The sequence below is a fragment of the Tupaia chinensis genome, unplaced genomic scaffold (assembly GCF_000334495.1).
Source record: "Tupaia chinensis unplaced genomic scaffold, TupChi_1.0 Scaffold000153_1, whole genome shotgun sequence".
NCBI lineage: Eukaryota > Metazoa > Chordata > Mammalia > Scandentia > Tupaiidae > Tupaia > Tupaia belangeri.
The window spans coordinates 877,259-899,786 of NW_006159624.1; the positions used below are offsets into that span (position 1 = coordinate 877,259).

Here is a 22,528-nt window from a genome sequence, read left to right on the forward strand (position 1 = left end):
CGTGAAGGGTATAGAAGCCAACATCCTATTATCCTATTATTATTTCAGCAGATCGGCTCATCATTTATTCACAAGAACGAAACGTTACCTTTCGATGCACGGAAGTGCCTCACGAGGAAGCTATGCTTTTGTAATAGGGGCCTGCTCTAGTCAGGGGGACTCCATATTGTTCATTAAATTGCTTTTCCTTTTCTCCTTAGCTTGATACTCTTTGAGATCTCTCTTAAGAACCTCAGGGGCCAGCAGGTTGGCGTGGTGGTTAAGGGTTCTGGACTCCTCACATGCACTACTGCAGTTCCAGGGTCGGACCTGGTGGCTTGCTTTCTCAATTTCTCTCTCCCTCTCTAGTCAAATTAAAATGGGTAAATAAAGTTAAGTAAAATAATTCTTTACGGTACCAGCAGGTGGCATGGTGCTTATGGCGCTGGACACTTCCACATGGCCCACCAGGTTTTGAGTCTTGAATCTGGTGCTTGCTTTCTCACTTCCTCTCTCTCTCACTCTCAACCTCTGTCTCTCTCTGGTCAAATTAAAAAATAAATGAATGAATGAATAAAATAAAATAATTATTTTTAAAAAAATTATTATGAACACTAGAACCAAAGTGGAAAGTGTGTGGAAGGGTAAGAGCATAGGAAAGGAAATTTGGGGAAAAAAATGTAGAAATCACCCCCTAGGAGGATGGCCATGCCGCAATCCCTTCTGCTCCATTTTCCTCTCGGGATCTTGGGCACGCACGCACACGCGCCCGGCGTGAGTTTAAGCCACTGGGTCCGGGACGCGAACTGCTACGTGCAAGTCCAGTGACATAGCCATTGCTAACTGCTGGTCCCCCAAAATAATAATTCTTTAAATAAAGAAGAACCCCAGGGAGACATATCATGGGTAGTCCTTCTGAAACTCAAAACAGTGAGGAACGTTTCATCACTGGGAACCCCATACTCCTGTTGAGAAGCTTAATTATACTTTTAACTAAACCGAGCTAAAGTTTTACCTGGCTTTTTTGTACATTGCCACAGCTCCTTCCTTCTGTTTTAAAAGCTATTTATATTGGGTTTCCAGTCGAAGATATTTTACATGGCTTCCTGGTGTGGTCACACTGTAAAAAATTCTTTCTTCTCTCACCAACAGCCTTGCCTCTCTGTCTTGTCACTCTCCAAGAGTCAAACCAGCTTGGGTCTCTGGACTGTAATATTTTAGGTCCTGAATGTTTTCAGTCTTCCAAAAACCTCGTTAAACAAAATACTCTTGGGAGCAATAACATTGGAGATATGAGACAACAGTGTGGGCACTTTGGTTGATGAGGATCCCTGAAGAGCTATGCTGGAAAAAGAGATGGAAGATCCAGTGGGGGAAAAGTGTGAGGGAAAAGAAAAGTAACAATTACATCCACCCTGGCCTTTTCCTTTTTCCCCAGGGTTTTTACCACACAGTTTTATTACTTTCCTGGGACTTCTCATTTTAGGCCCAAGGTGAACAACTGTTACTTTAGCTGCCTGTTCTATACAGCCCATACGCTAAGAAGGGTTTTTATAAATTAAATGATTGAATCATTAAAAGAGGAATAGTATTTTGAGATATGTGAAAATATATAAAATTCTAATTTAGTAATCATAAATAAGGTTTTATTGGGAGCATGGTCAAAATATCCTTATTGTCTATGCCTGCTATTCTGCAAGAACAGCAGAGCTGGATAGTTGTAACAGAGACCTTTTCTCTCTGGTTTGAACCTAACGAGAAAGCAGAGGGCAAGGGTGCCCCGGCTGTAATCTGTATAGATCAAATTTGCAAGACATAAAGCAGGTTGAAAGATCAGAAGGCACAAATGAAAAATATCCTGTAACTTATACCCCCTCTGCCCTGACCATCATCTCTTGTCCTTGTCCTTTTGTCACATTGGATCCAGCAGGTGGTTTTGTGGTTAAGGCACTGGAATCCCCACATGGCTGGCTGCAGTTCGAGTTCCGGACCTGGCAGCTTGCTTTCTTACTCTCCCTCTCTCTCTCTTACTCTCTGGCAAAACTTATGTGAAAAAAATAAATAAATAAATATGAGACCAGCAGTTAGCATAATGGCTATGTCGCTGGACTCCCACGTAGTCGACCGCGGTCCGGGTCCCGGACCCAGTGGCTTAAACTCACGCCGGGCATGTGTGCGTGTGTGCCCAAGATCCTGAGAGGAGAATGGAGGAGAAGGGATTGCAGCGTGGCCACCTCCCCGCTTGGGGGGGTGATTTCTCGCTTTCTGTCTCTCTGTTTCTCTCTGTCTGTCTGGTGAACGCATGCGTCCTATAGCAAAAACCTCTCAAAAAAAAGAAAAAATAATAATAAATAAATCATTTTTTAAAAATTGAACATGCCTTTTGAGTCACACAAAAAGTTCCATTAGCTATTTTATCATAAAAGGATAATTTAATTTGAACATACTGCAACCTGAAACATCAAATGTTAATCACTAGTATCACTCTAACATCGAGAGAAAAAGGGTGGGAATAAATGATTAATATAAAACGTAGCTGTTAGAGGTCCTGCTTAAATAGTTGGTCATAAAATTTGAGAATCACAGCTTCCTCTTCCCCACCACTTGCATGTGCCCCTTTTTATCTCCTAGCTCTTCACTATAGCAAGTTCTTTATAGGATGACTGAAACCTTTGACCCTACAGGATTTGAAATCTCAGTGCTCTTTTCAAGTTTTCCATTGATCAGGACTATTGGACATATGAGTACTTTATATGAACTTGCCAATAAATTCCTAGGTCCTAGATTCTAGACCTCTTTGACTTGCTTGTGTAGCCGCAACTCAAATTCCCATTAGTATGATAATCAATTCATTACCTAAGGCTGTATAATGCCTTCTTTCTTTGTCTCATTTTGAATTCAATCTCCTGTAAATTGCCTGGTGGACATATTCCTCCTTTGGGTGTTAGAGGCCCCAAAGCTACTAAGCCCAAATTCATGGGAGCTGGTAAGAAATAAAAAGAATCCCTTAAATAAGTTATTGGTGTATAAGTGAGAAGAGTATCTCCTTGATTCCTTGACCCTTGAATTCTAGCTATGGACAGAAAATACCATATATTGGCTATTGGTTTAAGGAATGACTCACACTGAGATCTGTAGGACATCTCAAACCTCTCTCGGTGTTATCTCATAGCTGGTATTGTAGACTGTTAGACTGCAGCCCAGTTTCTCATGTCTTCTCAGACAAGAGGCTTTGAAAAGGCTTCAAACTATCTTATTTCACGTGATAATAATATTCAACTGCTCTGAGACTTCCTTTATAAACTGTCAAAAAGGAAGATCATGTTCTCAACAGCTTTATCTTTTGGGTCCACTTTACTTGCAGTGGCAGGTAAGAGAAACTTACTGTACAGATGGCAAAGCTGGGTCTGGAGAGAGGAGAGGGAAACCATCCCATTGTGCTGATGGGCGCAGAGAGACTGTGAGGAAGAGAGGTATTCCATGGGGTTTGAAGAGCAAAATACAAGTATTAGCCAGTATCCCTCTAGTAGTCCTTGCCAGTCCTTGATAAAGGCTGCCAAAACCACAGAAATACTTGTAATCCTATTTCTTGTGAAATCATTAGAAGGTCTGGTTCCATTTGATATTGACACAAAGCAGCATAGCTCATAAGGATGATATCTGGATTATATTACATATATGCCTTTTTATTATTAATTCCAGACTTAAAGGAAAATTATAAAAGATTTCTAAAATTCTCCAAATGGTAACACTTCAACCTATTTACCGCATCATTCTCATTATCTTTTTATATATTATTAATATTTGTGAAGCAGGGATGGGTGACTATTTGAGAATAAGTTTTGACAAAATGTACCTTTGTCTCAATACTTTCATGTCTATTCTCTTTCTTTCTTTCTTTCTTTTTTTTTTTAAGGAGAGATTTTTGCTATAGGGCGTATGCACAGGGGGCAAGAAAGACAGAGACAGTGAGACAGAAATCAAGAACTCACCCCCCAGGGGGGATGGCCACACTGTAGTCCATGACTGGAACCTCAGTTGAATACATGGGAGTCCAGCAACGTAGCCATGACACCATCTTCTGGTCCCTCATGTCTGTTTTCTAAACTCATAGATATTCTATACATCCCCAAAACAATGATCAAAATTTGAAAATTAACATTGATGCAATCTCATTACACAAAGAGTAACTGACTTGCCTTATCTGAAGTAGAAGTTGGAGCTCAAAAAGAAAATCAACCTTTTCTCTCTCCAGGCCATCCAGTGTGAAGCAACGTGACCTTCTCTCTTTGTTTTATGTACACATCTGATGTTCTCCTGAGCCCACATAGTGCAGTTTTATTTTTCTTAACATTTCCCAATCTGTGCCATATTGTTACCATAGTGATGCTATAGCAGCAACAGAAAAATTTGTCCTTGGAATTAACAGAGGTTCAGAATCTGAGCTGAGCTGAATGTGATGGCTGAACAATGGCAGTCCCATGGGAATTGAAACCCATCAACAGGCAGAAATGAATCACATGAAAAAAAGAAGGGAATCTCTTAGACTTCCAGACTTTAGGTTTTTTGAGCGTCAGGATGGATAATAACTTTTCATTTTGGATGACACGGTAAGAAACCCACACAGATAAAACAAAATTATCCTTTCTCCATCCTCCTTCATCCCCATCTGTCTAGCTCAGAATTGCCTTCTTTACAAAATGTTGAGCAAAGTGAGCCAGACTTTGAAAGATGCACACTGTATATCCTCACTCAGTTTGTACCAAATATCTGCAGTGTGTGACAAAAATGAAGAAACTTGACTATATGATGGTAGAAAGGATATAGATACCAGAGACTATAGGGGAGGAGAGTAGATGGTAGAGACTGGTGTGAGACGGTAGGTATGAGATACAAAGGGAAGAAACATTTAACAGATTTTTAAAAAGTAAAGTTTTCTGTTAAAAATATAGTACACATCATGATGAGCACGTTATGTAAAATGTACAATTAATTTGAAGATTTTTTAAAAATCAAACATGCCTAAGGGTAAGCCATTTCCTGTAATTCCTAGTGTATATAAAATCCTGTGCTCTTCAGATAAATTCCAGATGGGTTTGTTTTGAAGACATCTTGTTCTCTAAACCTTAAATATTCTGTTTCTGCATGTTTTTCCCAAAATTTTGCTATAGGGCACATGCACTTGTTGGACAGACAGAGAGAGACAAAGAAATAGAAAGGGGAGATGGCCATGCCATAATCTCTTCTTCTTCATTCTCCTCTCAGGATTTGGGGCACGTATGTACATAAATCTATCTTGAGTTTCAGGACACTGGATCTGGGACTTACACTGTGGTCAACCATGTGGGGAGTCCAATGTCTTAACCACTACACCACCTGCTTGTCCCTTCTGTTTCTGCTTTTAATCTAGAAGAAGGGAAGGTCTGAAATTTTATTTTAGTTTCAAGTTTGAACTCTCTTTTGTTAAGAAAATACCTCTATTCTCAATGGAACACTCTTTGATTTAGCTGTACTATCCTAGAAGCTCCAAATAATGAAAAGTATAAATGACTGAGTTCTAATGGAAATATTTAAAAATATTTAAAAAGCTAAAACCAAAGCTATTCCTCTGCAATAGGGCGTTGCACTTGCCCACAAGAAAGACAGAGACAGTGAGACAGAAATCAAGAACTCACCCCCCAGGGGGGATGGCCACACTGTAGTCCATGACTGGAACCTCAGTTGAATACATGGGAGTCCAGCAACGTAGCCATGACACCATCTTCTGGTCCCTCATGTCTGTTTTCTAAACTCATAGATATTCTATACATCCCCAAAACAATGATCAAAATTTGAAAATTAACATTGATGCAATCTCATTACACAAAGAGTAACTGACTTGCCTTATCTGAAGTAGAAGTTGGAGCTCAAAAAGAAAATCAACCTTTTCTCTCTCCAGGCCATCCAGTGTGAAGCAACGTGACCTTCTCTCTTTGTTTTATGTACACATCTGATGTTCTCCTGAGCCCACATAGTGCAGTTTTATTTTTCTTAACATTTCCCAATCTGTGCCATATTGTTACCATAGTGATGCTATAGCAGCAACAGAAAAATTTGTCCTTGGAATTAACAGAGGTTCAGAATCTGAGCTGAGCTGAATGTGATGGCTGAACAATGGCAGTCCCATGGGAATTGAAACCCATCAACAGGCAGAAATGAATCACATGAAAAAAAGAAGGGAATCTCTTAGACTTCCAGACTTTAGGTTTTTTGAGCGTCAGGATGGATAATAACTTTTCATTTTGGATGACACGGTAAGAAACCCACACAGATAAAACAAAATTATCCTTTCTCCATCCTCCTTCATCCCCATCTGTCTAGCTCAGAATTGCCTTCTTTACAAAATGTTGAGCAAAGTGAGCCAGACTTTGAAAGATGCACACTGTATATCCTCACTCAGTTTGTACCAAATATCTGCAGTGTGTGACAAAAATGAAGAAACTTGACTATATGATGGTAGAAAGGATATAGATACCAGAGACTATAGGGGAGGAGAGTAGATGGTAGAGACTGGTGTGAGACGGTAGGTATGAGATACAAAGGGAAGAAACATTTAACAGATTTTTAAAAAGTAAAGTTTTCTGTTAAAAATATAGTACACATCATGATGAGCACGTTATGTAAAATGTACAATTAATTTGAAGATTTTTTAAAAATCAAACATGCCTAAGGGTAAGCCATTTCCTGTAATTCCTAGTGTATATAAAATCCTGTGCTCTTCAGATAAATTCCAGATGGGTTTGTTTTGAAGACATCTTGTTCTCTAAACCTTAAATATTCTGTTTCTGCATGTTTTTCCCAAAATTTTGCTATAGGGCACATGCACTTGTTGGACAGACAGAGAGAGACAAAGAAATAGAAAGGGGAGATGGCCATGCCATAATCTCTTCTTCTTCATTCTCCTCTCAGGATTTGGGGCACGTATGTACATAAATCTATCTTGAGTTTCAGGACACTGGATCTGGGACTTACACTGTGGTCAACCATGTGGGGAGTCCAATGTCTTAACCACTACACCACCTGCTTGTCCCTTCTGTTTCTGCTTTTAATCTAGAAGAAGGGAAGGTCTGAAATTTTATTTTAGTTTCAAGTTTGAACTCTCTTTTGTTAAGAAAATACCTCTATTCTCAATGGAACACTCTTTGATTTAGCTGTACTATCCTAGAAGCTCCAAATAATGAAAAGTATAAATGACTGAGTTCTAATGGAAATATTTAAAAATATTTAAAAAGCTAAAACCAAAGCTATTCCTCTGCAAGATTTTTCCACCTTCTACCAGCCAGATATCTCCAATAGCTTGCAGATTAGGGAATGACACTGCCCATTGGAAGTTAAGTTATAAAACCAATATGTATTATCCCACCCTTCCAATACCACAAAGAATTCAATCTTATGGTAGAAGATTAGGAAACTATGATGAATCCAAAACAAGAGTAAAAATGTGTGTCTTTCTACTTCCTATTAGGGCATCCTTTCATGTACCTAGAATTAGCTTGTATTCCCCTTTTTCCAGTCTTTGCTTTCACCACAGGATCTTAGCTATACCTGCCAGCATGGTACAGGTTAAAGCCTAGAAAACTATCAGTTCTGACTCTGTTAGATTCTCCAGAAAATAACATCTAGAAGAAAGAAATCTTCTTGTCACTATTGATCACTTCTCATAATCATAACTTTGATGCACTTTGGGCTAAAAATTATTTTCTTCATGAAGGATGGAGACAAGTGGAAGAAGAATGAGAATGTGAGTTCATAATTTTTTTTAATGTTGGGCAACATTTGCACATCAAGTATGAAACAGAAGACCTCTAAATGTGAACTCAATAACTGATACTTTTTTTTTTTTTGTCTTTTTGACTAGTAATAGATCTGGAAGAAATGAGCCTAGATAGAAACCTTCATTTCCTAGGCACTTTCCCAGTAATAATGAATGAGATATAAACTTTAAAAAGTTTTTGGTGAACTTTTCAGGAAAGTTTGTCCTGTTGGTTGAAAGGTAGAGGCAAAGGTTGGAACTCCTAGAGCCATTGCTATGATTTGAGTATCAGTCCCTTTTAAAACGCCTGTTGAAACTAAACCCTGATTGTAACAGTATTAACAGTTAGGGCCAAGGAAGAGGTGATTAGGCCTTCATGAATTATTTTGCAGTAATGGATTAATAGATTAATGGGTTATAGTGAGTGTAGGTTATTATGAAAGGGGCCTTTTCTTGCTTTTGACACACGCTTGCTCATCTCTATTTATGATGCTGGGAGAAGGCCTTCAGATGAGAGCAGATCCAGTGCTGTGCTCTTGGACTTTCCAGCCACCAGAATTTTGAGCAAAATGGTTCTCTTTTCTTATAAATTACCCAGTCTCAGATGTTTTATTATACCAACATGAAAAAGACTAAGATGGCCATCTTGGGCCAGTAGGGTGATCTTGCAAATAAAAGGCTCAATTTAAAGATAGTAAAGGAAATGATGGAAGGAACCTGATTCCCTAATCACCATGAAGCCACTTTACCAATTCTAGACTGCCTATGTCCAGACTTCTTTTACATAAGAGAGTTTAAAAAATGGTTTTTATAGAGTAGTTCTTTCAAAAAATTATTACATCTATAACACTTAATCCAATTTGCTTATAAAGAGGAATATACCTTATGTGAAGTTGTTAACAATCATTTTGTTAAATTATATGATGGGGAGACCAGCAGTTGGTGTAATGGCTATATCTTTGGACTCTCATGTAGCTGACTGCGGTTTGAGTTCCAGATCTGGTGGCTTAAACTCACGCTAGGCGCGTGTGCATGCGTGCCCAAGATCCTGAGAGGAGAATGGAGGAGAAGGGATTGTGATGTGGCCATTCCCACTGAGGAGGATGGGGATTTCTTGCTTTCTGTCTCTTTGCCTCTCTCTTTCTGGTGAGCGCATGTGCCCTATAGCAAACATCTCTCCAAAAAAATATAATAATTGTATGATGGGGTTCTAATTTCCATTTTGAGTAGCAGTTTCGAGGCTGTTGATCATTATTATATGAGTAATATTATGCATAGATAATGATAATAATTACATTCCCTATCACAGGAGCCAGTTCTTCATATTAGAGCCTCAAGATAAAGAGCCACTAAGGGCCTTTATGAAAGAAGGTGAATAAAGAAGGGGAAGTTTAGAGGGATGGTTGCCTAGGTGGGGAAATTCTTGGGAAATCAAGTCTGCAAGGTTCTGGTTCTTTTCCAGTAAGCTTCTTTTTCTATTCCACTCTAGCTACTCCTCCCTCTCCCTAAAGCAATCCCTATGTTACCACTTGTGGTAGGAGAGGTTTAATCCTTTATTTTATTTTATTTTATTTTATTTTATTTTATTTTATTTTATTTTATTTTATTTTATTTTATTTTATTTTATTTTATTTTATTTTATTTTATTTTATTTTATTTTATTTTATTTTATTTTATTTTATTTTATTTTATTTTATTTTATTAGATTTTTGCCATGTGGTGCATGTGCTTGCCAGACAGAGAGAGAAAAAAGAGAAAGTGAGAAAGCATCCCCAGAGGGGATGGCCACACTGCAATCCCTTTTCTTCCTCCATTCTGCTCTCAGGATTTTGTGCATGCATGCACATATGCCTGACATGTTTTCCAAGCTGCTGGTCTGGTACTTCAACTACTCAATTAGCCATGAGTCATCCAGCAACTTAGCTACCATGCTACCTGCTGGCCTTTCTTTTATTTTCTTCTTTAAAAACAGTTGGGGGCTAGCAGGTGGCATGGTGGTTGAGGTGCTAGACTCCCACCTGGCTGACACAGTTTGAGTCTCAGACCTGGTGACTTGAAAAATCACATGGGGTATGTGTGCATGTATGCCCAGAATCTTGAGAAAAGAATGGATGAGAAGGGATTGCAGTGTGACTATCCCCCCTGAGGCATGTGTGATTTCTCACTTTTCTTCTGTCTTTCTCTGTCTCTTCCTGGTGAGCTCACATGTCCTATCGCAAAAACCTTAAAAAAAAAAAAAAATTTACCTTTGGGTTTGGTGCTAAATAAAATGAATAGGAGCCCATTCTTTGTTTTGGACTGAGTTTCTGCAGTAGGGCCTAACAGATCAAACCAAAATAGTTACTAATGTTCAATCACCTAGTCAAAAGGAAACTTTAAGGAAGTAAAGAAATCCCCAAATAGACCAATTTCTCCTAAAGTTAGGAGATTAACAGCAACCAAACAGAAAAGGCCTCATCCACCCGAGCCAGTACTTTAATTCTTGTAACAAAAGTAACCTGAACTAACCAGATGTTATCTAATCTGGTTTTCTTGTGTGTGCATGTGCTACTCTTTTCCCTGGTTCCTACTTAACCTACCTAAAAACAAAACCAAACCAACTATCCTGCCATGCTCAATGGAGCTACCTTCTATTTTTTAAGAGTTGTGTATTGATTCATGGATATCTAATAAAAGCCAATTTGGTCATTAAATTTGTTGAAATTTTATCTATTTATATTTGCCAGAGGGTGTGTTTGCACTAATCAGAGAGACAGAGAAACAGAGAGAGAGAGGGAGAGGAAGAACGCACCCCACCATGCCCCATGGTCATACTGCAGTACCTTCTCCACTTCTCCACTTCAGGCACACATGCACACCTACCCACCATGGTTTTTAAGCCATGGGGGCCAAGATTTAAACCAGTCAGTCATGCAGGATCTGGCTCCCTTAACCACTTACAGTCACAAGCCAGTCTGTAATTTTATTTTTTCAAGAGGCACAAAAATAGATGAATGAGACCAGCAGTTAGTGTAATGACTATGTCGCTGAACTCCCATGTAGTTGACTGTGGTTTGTGTCCCGGACCCGGCAAGTGTGCTTGCCAGAGAGACAGAGACAGAGACAGAAAGTGAGAAATCTCAGACAAGAGGCTTTGAAAAGGCTTCAAACTATCTTATTTCACGTGATAATAATATTCAACTGCTCTGAGACTTCCTTTATAAACTGTCAAAAAGGAAGATCATGTTCTCAACAGCTTTATCTTTTGGGTCCACTTTACTTGCAGTGGCAGGTAAGAGAAACTTACTGTACAGATGGCAAAGCTGGGTCTGGAGAGAGGAGAGGGAAACCATCCCATTGTGCTGATGGGCGCAGAGAGACTGTGAGGAAGAGAGGTATTCCATGGGGTTTGAAGAGCAAAATACAAGTATTAGCCAGTATCCCTCTAGTAGTCCTTGCCAGTCCTTGATAAAGGCTGCCAAAACCACAGAAATACTTGTAATCCTATTTCTTGTGAAATCATTAGAAGGTCTGGTTCCATTTGATATTGACACAAAGCAGCATAGCTCATAAGGATGATATCTGGATTATATTACATATATGCCTTTTTATTATTAATTCCAGACTTAAAGGAAAATTATAAAAGATTTCTAAAATTCTCCAAATGGTAACACTTCAACCTATTTACCGCATCATTCTCATTATCTTTTTATATATTATTAATATTTGTGAAGCAGGGATGGGTGACTATTTGAGAATAAGTTTTGACAAAATGTACCTTTGTCTCAATACTTTCATGTCTATTCTCTTTCTTTCTTTCTTTCTTTTTTTTTTTAAGGAGAGATTTTTGCTATAGGGCGTATGCACTTGCCACAAGAAAGACAGAGACAGTGAGACAGAAATCAAGAACTCACCCCCCAGGGGGGATGGCCACACTGTAGTCCATGACTGGAACCTCAGTTGAATACATGGGAGTCCAGCAACGTAGCCATGACACCATCTTCTGGTCCCTCATGTCTGTTTTCTAAACTCATAGATATTCTATACATCCCCAAAACAATGATCAAAATTTGAAAATTAACATTGATGCAATCTCATTACACAAAGAGTAACTGACTTGCCTTATCTGAAGTAGAAGTTGGAGCTCAAAAAGAAAATCAACCTTTTCTCTCTCCAGGCCATCCAGTGTGAAGCAACGTGACCTTCTCTCTTTGTTTTATGTACACATCTGATGTTCTCCTGAGCCCACATAGTGCAGTTTTATTTTTCTTAACATTTCCCAATCTGTGCCATATTGTTACCATAGTGATGCTATAGCAGCAACAGAAAAATTTGTCCTTGGAATTAACAGAGGTTCAGAATCTGAGCTGAGCTGAATGTGATGGCTGAACAATGGCAGTCCCATGGGAATTGAAACCCATCAACAGGCAGAAATGAATCACATGAAAAAAAGAAGGGAATCTCTTAGACTTCCAGACTTTAGGTTTTTTGAGCGTCAGGATGGATAATAACTTTTCATTTTGGATGACACGGTAAGAAACCCACACAGATAAAACAAAATTATCCTTTCTCCATCCTCCTTCATCCCCATCTGTCTAGCTCAGAATTGCCTTCTTTACAAAATGTTGAGCAAAGTGAGCCAGACTTTGAAAGATGCACACTGTATATCCTCACTCAGTTTGTACCAAATATCTGCAGTGTGTGACAAAAATGAAGAAACTTGACTATATGATGGTAGAAAGGATATAGATACCAGAGACTATAGGGGAGGAGAGTAGATGGTAGAGACTGGTGTGAGACGGTAGGTATGAGATACAAAGGGAAGAAACATTTAACAGATTTTTAAAAAGTAAAGTTTTCTGTTAAAAATATAGTACACATCATGATGAGCACGTTATGTAAAATGTACAATTAATTTGAAGATTTTTTAAAAATCAAACATGCCTAAGGGTAAGCCATTTCCTGTAATTCCTAGTGTATATAAAATCCTGTGCTCTTCAGATAAATTCCAGATGGGTTTGTTTTGAAGACATCTTGTTCTCTAAACCTTAAATATTCTGTTTCTGCATGTTTTTCCCAAAATTTTGCTATAGGGCACATGCACTTGTTGGACAGACAGAGAGAGACAAAGAAATAGAAAGGGGAGATGGCCATGCCATAATCTCTTCTTCTTCATTCTCCTCTCAGGATTTGGGGCACGTATGTACATAAATCTATCTTGAGTTTCAGGACACTGGATCTGGGACTTACACTGTGGTCAACCATGTGGGGAGTCCAATGTCTTAACCACTACACCACCTGCTTGTCCCTTCTGTTTCTGCTTTTAATCTAGAAGAAGGGAAGGTCTGAAATTTTATTTTAGTTTCAAGTTTGAACTCTCTTTTGTTAAGAAAATACCTCTATTCTCAATGGAACACTCTTTGATTTAGCTGTACTATCCTAGAAGCTCCAAATAATGAAAAGTATAAATGACTGAGTTCTAATGGAAATATTTAAAAATATTTAAAAAGCTAAAACCAAAGCTATTCCTCTGCAAGATTTTTCCACCTTCTACCAGCCAGATATCTCCAATAGCTTGCAGATTAGGGAATGACACTGCCCATTGGAAGTTAAGTTATAAAACCAATATGTATTATCCCACCCTTCCAATACCACAAAGAATTCAATCTTATGGTAGAAGATTAGGAAACTATGATGAATCCAAAACAAGAGTAAAAATGTGTGTCTTTCTACTTCCTATTAGGGCATCCTTTCATGTACCTAGAATTAGCTTGTATTCCCCTTTTTCCAGTCTTTGCTTTCACCACAGGATCTTAGCTATACCTGCCAGCATGGTACAGGTTAAAGCCTAGAAAACTATCAGTTCTGACTCTGTTAGATTCTCCAGAAAATAACATCTAGAAGAAAGAAATCTTCTTGTCACTATTGATCACTTCTCATAATCATAACTTTGATGCACTTTGGGCTAAAAATTATTTTCTTCATGAAGGATGGAGACAAGTGGAAGAAGAATGAGAATGTGAGTTCATAATTTTTTTTAATGTTGGGCAACATTTGCACATCAAGTATGAAACAGAAGACCTCTAAATGTGAACTCAATAACTGATACTTTTTTTTTTTTTGTCTTTTTGACTAGTAATAGATCTGGAAGAAATGAGCCTAGATAGAAACCTTCATTTCCTAGGCACTTTCCCAGTAATAATGAATGAGATATAAACTTTAAAAAGTTTTTGGTGAACTTTTCAGGAAAGTTTGTCCTGTTGGTTGAAAGGTAGAGGCAAAGGTTGGAACTCCTAGAGCCATTGCTATGATTTGAGTATCAGTCCCTTTTAAAACGCCTGTTGAAACTAAACCCTGATTGTAACAGTATTAACAGTTAGGGCCAAGGAAGAGGTGATTAGGCCTTCATGAATTATTTTGCAGTAATGGATTAATAGATTAATGGGTTATAGTGAGTGTAGGTTATTATGAAAGGGGCCTTTTCTTGCTTTTGACACACGCTTGCTCATCTCTATTTATGATGCTGGGAGAAGGCCTTCAGATGAGAGCAGATCCAGTGCTGTGCTCTTGGACTTTCCAGCCACCAGAATTTTGAGCAAAATGGTTCTCTTTTCTTATAAATTACCCAGTCTCAGATGTTTTATTATACCAACATGAAAAAGACTAAGATGGCCATCTTGGGCCAGTAGGGTGATCTTGCAAATAAAAGGCTCAATTTAAAGATAGTAAAGGAAATGATGGAAGGAACCTGATTCCCTAATCACCATGAAGCCACTTTACCAATTCTAGACTGCCTATGTCCAGACTTCTTTTACATAAGAGAGTTTAAAAAATGGTTTTTATAGAGTAGTTCTTTCAAAAAATTATTACATCTATAACACTTAATCCAATTTGCTTATAAAGAGGAATATACCTTATGTGAAGTTGTTAACAATCATTTTGTTAAATTATATGATGGGGAGACCAGCAGTTGGTGTAATGGCTATATCTTTGGACTCTCATGTAGCTGACTGCGGTTTGAGTTCCAGATCTGGTGGCTTAAACTCACGCTAGGCGCGTGTGCATGCGTGCCCAAGATCCTGAGAGGAGAATGGAGGAGAAGGGATTGTGATGTGGCCATTCCCACTGAGGAGGATGGGGATTTCTTGCTTTCTGTCTCTTTGCCTCTCTCTTTCTGGTGAGCGCATGTGCCCTATAGCAAACATCTCTCCAAAAAAATATAATAATTGTATGATGGGGTTCTAATTTCCATTTTGAGTAGCAGTTTCGAGGCTGTTGATCATTATTATATGAGTAATATTATGCATAGATAATGATAATAATTACATTCCCTATCACAGGAGCCAGTTCTTCATATTAGAGCCTCAAGATAAAGAGCCACTAAGGGCCTTTATGAAAGAAGGTGAATAAAGAAGGGGAAGTTTAGAGGGATGGTTGCCTAGGTGGGGAAATTCTTGGGAAATCAAGTCTGCAAGGTTCTGGTTCTTTTCCAGTAAGCTTCTTTTTCTATTCCACTCTAGCTACTCCTCCCTCTCCCTAAAGCAATCCCTATGTTACCACTTGTGGTAGGAGAGGTTTAATCCTTTATTTTATTTTATTTTATTTTATTTTATTTTATTAGATTTTTGCCATGTGGTGCATGTGCTTGCCAGACAGAGAGAGAAAAAAGAGAAAGTGAGAAAGCATCCCCAGAGGGGATGGCCACACTGCAATCCCTTTTCTTCCTCCATTCTGCTCTCAGGATTTTGTGCATGCATGCACATATGCCTGACATGTTTTCCAAGCTGCTGGTCTGGTACTTCAACTACTCAATTAGCCATGAGTCATCCAGCAACTTAGCTACCATGCTACCTGCTGGCCTTTCTTTTATTTTCTTCTTTAAAAACAGTTGGGGGCTAGCAGGTGGCATGGTGGTTGAGGTGCTAGACTCCCACCTGGCTGACACAGTTTGAGTCTCAGACCTGGTGACTTGAAAAATCACATGGGGTATGTGTGCATGTATGCCCAGAATCTTGAGAAAAGAATGGATGAGAAGGGATTGCAGTGTGACTATCCCCCCTGAGGCATGTGTGATTTCTCACTTTTCTTCTGTCTTTCTCTGTCTCTTCCTGGTGAGCTCACATGTCCTATCGCAAAAACCTTAAAAAAAAAAAAAAATTTACCTTTGGGTTTGGTGCTAAATAAAATGAATAGGAGCCCATTCTTTGTTTTGGACTGAGTTTCTGCAGTAGGGCCTAACAGATCAAACCAAAATAGTTACTAATGTTCAATCACCTAGTCAAAAGGAAACTTTAAGGAAGTAAAGAAATCCCCAAATAGACCAATTTCTCCTAAAGTTAGGAGATTAACAGCAACCAAACAGAAAAGGCCTCATCCACCCGAGCCAGTACTTTAATTCTTGTAACAAAAGTAACCTGAACTAACCAGATGTTATCTAATCTGGTTTTCTTGTGTGTGCATGTGCTACTCTTTTCCCTGGTTCCTACTTAACCTACCTAAAAACAAAACCAAACCAACTATCCTGCCATGCTCAATGGAGCTACCTTCTATTTTTTAAGAGTTGTGTATTGATTCATGGATATCTAATAAAAGCCAATTTGGTCATTAAATTTGTTGAAATTTTATCTATTTATATTTGCCAGAGGGTGTGTTTGCACTAATCAGAGAGACAGAGAAACAGAGAGAGAGAGGGAGAGGAAGAACGCACCCCACCATGCCCCATGGTCATACTGCAGTACCTTCTCCACTTCTCCACTTCAGGCACACATGCACACCTACCCACCATGGTTTTTAAGCCATGGGGGCCAAGATTTAAACCAGTCAGTCATGCAGGATCTGGCTCCCTTAACCACTTACAGTCACAAGCCAGTCTGTAATTTTATTTTTTCAAGAGGCACAAAAATAGATGAATGAGACCAGCAGTTAGTGTAATGACTATGTCGCTGAACTCCCATGTAGTTGACTGTGGTTTGTGTCCCGGACCCGGCAAGTGTGCTTGCCAGAGAGACAGAGACAGAGACAGAAAGTGAGAAATCACCCCCCACCATGGGGGCTGGCCACACCACAATCCCTTCTCCTCCATTCTCCTATCAAGATTTTGGGCACGCACACATGCATGGCATGAATTTTTAGCCGCTGAGTCTGGGTCTCAAAACTGTGATTGACTATGTGGAAGTCCAGCAACATAACTGCTACACTATCTGCTGGCCTCTGTATTCCATTATTTTATTGGGGCAAAGAAAAGAAACCAAAAATAGCACAGTAGATTTTTCATGTTCAAAGAGGTTGAGTATTTGCCCACCAGTTCTCTGAGGTATTAACAAGCTGATTCACCTCTTTTGGAAGCTGATACTGACACTTTTGGAACTGAAATAAATTTGTAGTAGCATCGACTACACACATTTCCTGTGAACTTCGGTTTCAGTGAACAATTGAAGGCTGTTGCTGTCTTTGTTACTAGCCATAGGCAGAAACATTTTCTTTTCAAAAGATAGGAAAATTTTGCTCGTATTTAATTAAAAACATTACTTCGCTTGGAGCCAGCAGGTAGCATGGTGGTTAGGATGCTGGACTCCCACATGGTCAACTGCAGTTTGAGTCTCAGACATGATGATTTGATTTTTCACTTTCTCTCTCTCACTGGTAAGTGTACATACCCTATAGCAAATTAAATAATAATAATAATAATAGATAAAATTAAATCTTAAAAAAAATCTGTCACTTTACCAAAATATGATAAACATTTCATCAAAGACAATGGTGCTGAAAAGTCACCACAATCTGCCTGAACACCTTGGTTTTCTTCATTGCCCACAGTAAGAAGTATCACCGGGGGACCAGCAGTTAGTGTAATGGCTATGTCGCTGGACTTCCACGTAGTCAACCGTGGTTCGCATCCCGGACCTGGTAGCTTGAAACTCACGCCAGGCGCTTGTGCGTGCGTGCCCAAGATCCTAAGAGGAGAATGGAGGAGAAGGGATTGAGGTGTGGCCATCCCCCCTGGGGGGTGATTTCTCGCTTTCTGTCTCTCTGTCTCTCTCTGTCTGGCGAGTGTACACTCCTTATAGCAAAAACCTCTAAAAAAGAAAAAAAAAAGTATCACCAAGTGCTCATCCTCCTGGAGGTGAGAGAACACTAGGAATGGTGTGGTGGCCCTCTCTGCCCTCTAACCATCACCTAATCATGTGATTCTTTCCACTTCACAAAAAAAGAAATAAAAAAGCAGAGACTATTCTGGTTAAGTCTGAAGGTAGGCATTCTAATCTATTTGTATTACAGTAAAATTTTGCTTAGCCAGAACTATCATCCTAAATCTTCCCTCTACTCATCTGACTTTTTGATGGCAGAGTAGAGACAGACAAGGACATCATCTCTTACCTGTCCAGTTTCAGGCTTTTTAGTCTTTGGCTTCTAAATGCATCTCCTAAGAGCTACCCCAAGGAATTTTCTAAAACATAAATCAAGTTTAGGGACCAGCAGATGGTGTAATGGTTATGTCACTGGATTCCCACATGGCTGACTGTCCCGACCCAGGGGGACAGCCGAACAGGTTTCCTGAGTGAAGGAGTGAGAGCCGGGACAAGCGGCGTAGTGTTACAGCACGGAGACAACAGTGTCGTCCGTTTATTGTGGGCAGCACGGTACAGCACAGAGACGACACAGTGTCGCGTCATCTACTGTGAGCAGCACGGAGACGACACGGTGTCACAACTCTTCAGGGTCGTCCGGAGACGATGTAGTGTTACAACTCTTCAGGATCTTCAGGGTCGTCTGGAGACTGCGCGGTGTTTCAGCTCTTCAGGCTCTTCAGTTGTCATCTTCCTAGTCGTTGTCGTCGTCTCAGTCGTCTGTGTAGGTCGTCTGTGTCGTCTGGCTACTGTGGGCCAGGCATCGTGGTTATATACACTCTGGTGGGTTGTAAACGGTGGGTCATGATTGGTTGTAAACGGTGGACTGTGATTGGTTGTTAACGGTGGGTTATGATTGGTTGCTTTTGGACCAATCATGAGGTGCCGGATATGCAAATTTGAGGGATTCTAGTGGCCAATCAGAGCAAGGTTTCGAAGGTCAGGTTTTTGGAAGGGAACCAATCATGGTAATTGTTTGCTCTCTGAGAAACCTCGGCAGACTGGCTGGTGTGCAGCTTCCCACAGCTGACCACAGTTTGAGTTGTGGACCAGGAAGCTTGAAACTCATGGCAGGTGCATGCGTGTGTGCCCAAAATCCCAAGAGGAGAATGAAAGAGAAAGGATTGCCATGTGGCCATCCCCCTGGGGGCGGGGGAGAGGGCGGTATGTGTGTGTGTTATTTCTTGCCTTTTGTCTCTCTCTCTCTCTCTGGCAAGTACATGCGTCCTATAGCAAAAATTTCTCAAAAAAAAGGATAAGTTTTTGTTAACATCTTAGCTTTTGTTTTGGGAGGTTTGGTATACAGTCTAGTAACTGGTATAAACTGCATATTTCTCAGGACTTATGCAAGGCCTCATTTGTTCAATTTCTTTTTTGTAAGAAGAGGGGATGTTTTTAACAGTGGCAACAGTGCCCTTTCTTTAAATAGCTAAGGCTATACTTGCTATGCAGTTTACATACTAAACTTCTTTTATAGTTGTTCATATATAAACTGTTGATAAACCAAATATTTAAATAAGAAAATAGAAGGAATAAGAGGTGAAAAAGCAGGACCAGCAGATGGTATAATGATTATGTTGCTGGACTCCTATGTATTGACTGTGGTTCAAGTCCTTGACTGTTGGCTTAAAAGTCATGCTGGGCTTGTGTGCATGTGTGCCCAAAATCCTGAGAGGAGAATGAAGGAGAAGGAATTGTGGCATGGCCATCCCCTCTGGGAGGCGATTTCTCTCTTTCTGTTTCTCTGTCTCTATCTCTCTGGTTTGCACATGCCCCCTATAGCAAAAATCTCTCTCTGAAAAAGAGGTGGAAAAAGCATAGGTTGTAGTGAATACAGTCTGTGTAAATCCTAAACTGGTAATACATTAATTTCAAATGTTTATTTCTCAAAAACAAGTGCCTTGCATATATTTCTGTAGCATGCTTATCCCATTTAACAATACACTTTAAGCCTATTTCAATGTTAAGAAATATTACAACTCTTTATTACAGTTTTAGTGGCCACATACAATTATTTATTCTGTACCTAGCATGATTTATTTAAATTGATTCTAAAAATTCCAAATGATAAATAATGCTATGATAAAATTTGTTTTTTGTACGGTCATATATAAACAAATATTTGATTCAATTTTCTTTAGAACACATAATTATACGTGGACTAGCCAGATCACTGGGTATGACATATTTTAAGTTTTTGGTACAAATTGATGAAGTGATTGGCACTCATTTTAAAGTGTAGGACCGTCTTCACAGGAAGAAAAAAACATGAAAAACAAGATGTTCAGTACTTCCGATATGATAGCATTTAGCAGCTTGAAACCACATATTTCTTTGCTGTTCTTCTAAATGTTAAGATCACATTTCAGACACGTTGATCTAATTAGGCTCAGTCATCACTTCACTAGTTTAAGTGTCCACACTAATAATTCTTAGCACAGTGAAAACAAGCACGGGGCGCCCCGCCCCACCGCAGCTCTTCAGGCCAGCCAGGCGGGTGGTGGCGGCGGTAGCGACAAAGGGTGGACAAAGGGTGGCAGCGGGAACGCCCGCTGGAGCAACATGGCTGCGCGAGTGCTGCGCGCCTCTTGCAACCTTCTGCCTGGGCTCCGGAAATAGACATCTTCCAATAAGAGACCTCAAGAAGACAGCTGGTTAAAATTCTTATTTATCCAGAACGTTGATCCAGGAAAGGATGCTAACTCTAATCTCCTAGCCAAAAAGGAAACGAGCGTCTATACAAATTCCAATTTCAAAGATTAATGAAGATGAACATTACCTTTTTACTTTGGTGGGGACTTGGAACGTGGTATGGCGCCCAAGATCAAGCCACCCACCTTAGGAGGTGTGAAGGAGGCTATCCTGCTCTCACAGAAATCAAGAATAAACTTGGAGAGAATCAAGAATATGTCGAATTTCGTGAGGCGAGAAACAATATGCTTCTTTCCAGAAAGCACCAGCTGCTACTGGAGTTCACTTTCTGGGATGAGCCTGTCCCAGGGTCAGGCCCCCAAATAAATATGAATTCAGGTCTTACCGGCTCTGACTCAGAATCATGATTGAATGGGGCAATTATTAGGCTCATGCAATTCACTTCAGGCAGGACAGCAATGAAGCAGGAGGAAGATTTTTCTCTCAGATTGGGCAGCTGATATGGTGCATCATCATTTTATAAGGATCTTCAGACCAGGGAAGATTTACGGAATGCAGCATGGTATAAACATGGCTGGGAAGACTATGATACAGTCCTACTTATTCAGGAATCCAGAATCGTGATTCCACAGACCTCACCCCTCCAGAAAAGCAATAGAATTTATATGTACCTACCTAAATTTATGTGACAAATATTTGTCATGAATTAATTTTAGTTGTACATCAAGTGAAAAAGGAACACTGAAATGTAAACTGCTGTATATAGCTTATGAGAGACCTCTTTTCTTTCAAATTCACATAACCACAAGAATGGAAACTATTAGTCTGACTGATGCCACCGTGCTCTGTAGTCCTCTCAGAATCATCCCTATGGATGTAGAATAGACCTGATGGTACTTAACCACTCCTCCACCCTCCAGGAACAGGTTTCAGATAAAACTGGAATCATCCAACCATGAAAAAATTAGCCACTTCTTAATAAAAAGTAAATATGCTTTATATAATAACAAGTTTTTAGATAAATTTCTCGTATCAGGAAGACATAAAAATTTTGTCTTATTTCTCTAAGTTTTTCAGAGTCTCAAATAGAATCAATTGAGTGTACCCAAATGTTTGAACTCACTCTCATTTCTTTTTTCCTTTTTTTTTTTTTTGAGAGGTTTTTGCCTCATAGTGCATGCACTCACTGGAGAGACAGATAGTGAGAGGGAAAGTGAGAAATCATCCCTTAGGAGGGATGGTCACACCATAATCCCATCTCCGTTCTCCTCCTGGAATCTTGGGTATGCACACCCATGTGTCTGGTGTGAGTTTCAGACCATCAGGTCCAGGACTTGTACTGAGGTCGGCCATGTGGGAATCCAGTGACATAACTGCTACACCATCTGGCACCCTCGCTTTCATTTTCAATCAGTCAGCATAGCATAGCAGACAGTATGTCATTACTGAGCTGGCAGTTGTGGGCAAGGTACATTTAATCAGTAAGCTGGTCTTCACACAGTGTATCATGCTATCTCCATGTGAGGAAACAAATGGCTTGAACCTATATATCATATGTGATTTTGAAATGAACACCTTGAATAGCTCTAATTTTCATTTGTAATATTTTTCTATACAAAATAAGGCATTAAGAAAAGTTTTATTTTGTAAACAATCATTTGTGACCTCAGACATTGTCTGGTTAATATTTTAGTAAGCTCACAGCAGATACTTCCAAGATCATGTATGAAGATAAAAAAAAAAAAAGTAGAAAAGAAAACAAGCATTGTATGGTTTGAAAGGAAACAAATCCTCAAGGTTAATTGAACGTTTGAAATGTCAATGCAGTGTTAAAATTTGCTACATGACTTGGAAATAGGCAAGTAAAAATACCTTCTTTTTTTCCCTGTTAGAGGGGAGAGAGAGAAGGAGAAAGAGAGCATTCCAGAATGGGGCATGGTCACATAGCAATCCTTTTTCTTCTAGGATTTTGAGCACGCATGCACCTAGAGTGTGTTTC

The 22,528-nt window shown here is 39.5% G+C and overlaps 1 pseudogene; it reads left to right on the forward strand.

Moving 5' to 3' along the window:
• Positions 1–20,439: 20,439 nt before the first annotated feature.
• On the forward strand, positions 20,440–21,218 carry LOC102484267 (protein NipSnap homolog 2 pseudogene; annotated as a pseudogene).
• The last annotated feature ends 1,310 nt before the right edge of the window (positions 21,219–22,528 follow it).